Source organism: Jaculus jaculus, chromosome 1 (assembly GCF_020740685.1).
Source record: "Jaculus jaculus isolate mJacJac1 chromosome 1, mJacJac1.mat.Y.cur, whole genome shotgun sequence".
Classification (NCBI taxonomy): Eukaryota; Metazoa; Chordata; class Mammalia; order Rodentia; family Dipodidae; genus Jaculus; species Jaculus jaculus.
Window position 1 is genome coordinate 91,616,040 of NC_059102.1, and position 3,286 is coordinate 91,619,325.

General features: G+C 41.6%; 1 pseudogene; it reads left to right on the top strand.

Annotated features, from left to right (window-relative positions):
- The first annotated feature begins 716 nt into the window (after positions 1–716).
- Positions 717–1,293, top strand: LOC101601625 (annotated as a pseudogene).
- Positions 1,294–3,286: the final 1,993 nt, after the last annotated feature.

The following is a 3,286-nucleotide window of genomic DNA, read 5'->3' on the forward strand; positions in this document are numbered from 1 at the left end:
TAACTATTATAATCTCTAGTTATTCTGCTGATCATTGGACCGTGTGTATTCAGTTGTTGTTTTAACATTATCTTTGCTCATTTACAGGTAGCTCACACTCAGATGATCATACACTAATCTAACTCTATATGGTCCTTATTGATCACCCATTAAGAGGTGATCACTCATCACTGTGAACAGGATTACCAACCATCCCTACCTCACAATGATAAACTTTCTGGTCTCTGACATAGACTCCAATATTATGTCACTAATGCTTAAAAGGAGAAAGCCACTCCCTCCTGGCCAGAGGACCAAATTAGAGATATAAAGTCAATAATATATTTTTAGATATAAAATTTTAAGTAAAATATCTAAATAAAAAGTTATTAAATTTCTGGGCTGGAAATATTTCTCAGTGGTTAAGGCACTTGCCTGTGAAGCCCAAGGCCCAGGTTAAGATCCTGGTACCGGAGTAAGTCAAATACACAAGGTGCTGAATGCATCTGAAGTTTGTTTGCAGTGGCTAGAAGGCCTGGCATGCCAATCCTCTCTCTTCTTATATCTTCCATTTTCTCTCCCTCTCTCTCTCAAATAAACAATATCTTTAAAAAAGTTAATAGTTATTAAATTCCTAAATAAGATATGTTTAATGAAATAAACAATATTTATTAAATTTATAAATTCAAAATTCAAATTTTGTTGAATATGATTTTGCTTTTAGTAATGTTAACACCATGCCTAATATGCATGTCTACTTGGTTAAAATTTCTGTTTCCAGGCTTACGGAACCGGAAGTGGGGTTCAGATCTCTTCCCTTTGCGGCCATCCCCAGAGTGGTAGCTGCCAAAAGGAAGGTCAATCCTTTTGTGACTTCTGACCGAAGCAAGAACCGTAAAAGGCATTTCAATGCACCTTCCCACATTCGGAGGAAGATTATGTCTTCCCCTCTTTCCAAAGAGCTGAGACAGAAGTACAATGTTCGTTCCATGCCTATCCAAAAGGATTATGAAGTTCAGGTGGTACAGGACACTATAAAGGTCAGCAGATTGGCAAAGTAGTCCAGGTGTACAGGAAGAAATATGTCATCTACATTGAGCGGGTACAGAGGGAAAAGGCTAATGGCACAACTGTCCATGTGGGCATCCACCCCAGCAAGGTGGTGATCACCAGGCTAAAACTGGATAAAGATCGCAAGAAGATCCTGGAACGGAAAGCCAAATCTCGCCAAGTAGGAAAGGAAAAGGGCAAATACAAGGAGGAAACACTTGAGAAGATGCAGGAGTAGAGTTGTCTTGTGTACAGCTTTCACTGAACACTTAAGATTAAATGATCCTGGCCAAAAAAAAAAAAAAAAAAAAAAAAAAATTCTGCTTCCATAATATGCTGCCTTAACTTTGTTAACCAGACATAGTTATGATTATAATGCTCCAATTATATTTCTTTTTTTTTTTTTATTAGTTTTCTATTCAGCAAATACAGGCAGTTTGGTACCATTATTAGGCTCATCCGTGTCCTACCCCCTTCCCATTGGCCCCTCCTTGTTGAGGTATATGGGTCGTTCATTGTGGATTTAGCCCTTAGTTATGGGTAAGATAAATGTCTCTGCATATCATGACCCAACATGTGACTCTGACATTCTTTCAGCCCCCTCTTCTGCAAAATTTCGCAGAGCCATGTTGGGTTCATTTTTGGTCTGATTCAGCGCTGAGGTGTTGGGGGCCTCTGAGGCTCTGGCTCTCTGATTTGGTAGGAGTTGAATTTTCTCTGTGTTGGTCTCCTTCCAACTTGTGCTGGTATCTGGTTCATCAGGAAAACAGAACCCTTGCTTGTTTCACCGATTTTCCGTAGTTTCAACTGGGGTCAATTTGAGGTATGATGGGGTGGCTCTCTCCTTAGGATCTACATCTATCTGAAAAAGAGAAGCGATTCTCCAACAGAGAGTAATTTAGCACCAGGACAAATGAGATAACACTTACTTTTTTTTTTAAATTTATTTATTTGAGAGCGACAGACACAGAGAGAAAGACAGATAGAGGGAGAGAGAGAATGGGTGTGCCAGGGCTTCCAGCCTCTGCAAACGAACTCCAGACGCATGCGCCCCCTTGTGCATCTGGCTAACATGGGACCTGGGGAACCGAGCCTTGAACCGGGGTCCTTAGGCTTCACAGGCAAGCACTTAACCGCTAAGCCATCTCTCCAGCCCAACCCTTACTTTTTTATAGAGAGTTTAATAGGTATAGGCCCTCTTGTAGCCCATGATTGATGGTAGCTTGGTATTGGGGAGTGGGCTTATGTTTGGATATAGTTCTGACTTGTTTCCCAGCTCCAGCTATGGGTCCTGTACCATCGAGGGGATCAGTTAGCCAAATCAAGAGCAGTTGGTTCCACACCATGGCTGTGTGCCACCATTGCACTTGTGTGGGCATCACAACAGGTTATTTGCTGCTCAGTAGGTTAGACCATGAGTTTCTTGGACAGGTATTGGTCATTTTCCCCCAGTCGCCCATGTAGCACCTTCTGGCACTAGACATGCTGACTGTCTGGGGACTGAATCTCTCCTGGCTTCCAGCCATGCCATTCCATTTTATGTGCCAGCTGCATATGGTGTCTTCAGCAATAGAGTCTTACCACTAACCTTTGATGGGTCATCAAGTACTCTGACAGAAATCTGTCATTCTTTTAGAAAACCTTGTAGGTTTCTCTAATCAAAAGCTCATTGTGGAAAATAGCCCCATGCTGGTACTGGGAGTTACAGGTCAGTGCCCACTAAGAAAATGAGGAAAAAGATAAATAATGTACAAGAGTTAGAGAGATGAGAGAGAGATGGAGGTGTAGGGAGGGAAGATGTAGAAGATTTAGGTTAAACTTGATCCTACACTCTCCAGTGTCTAGTGGTTCAGGTGTTTCCTGTAACGGCCTGGTGAAGGTTCAGCCATTTGGTCTGCCTTTTAGGAAGTAGATTTTATGGTACCATTGCCATTTGGGTCTAGATTAGTGTTTCCCACCCCTTGGATGCCCTCCCCTCTCTCCCTATCCATCCTAGTGTCTAGTCCATGAGATGCTTGCTGGGTATCTAAGGTATCTTGGGTAGATTCAAGTTAGGTGCTGTAGATGAGTGAGTGAGACTATGTGGCAATTTTTTTTCTGTGATTGGGTAAGTTCACTGAGAATGATCTGTTCCAGATTCAACCATTTTCCCTAAAATTTCGTTGTGTCATTTTTTCTTACTGCTGTATAGAATTCCATTGTGTAGATATACCACATCTTAATTATCCATGCTTCTAGTGATGGACATCTTGATTGA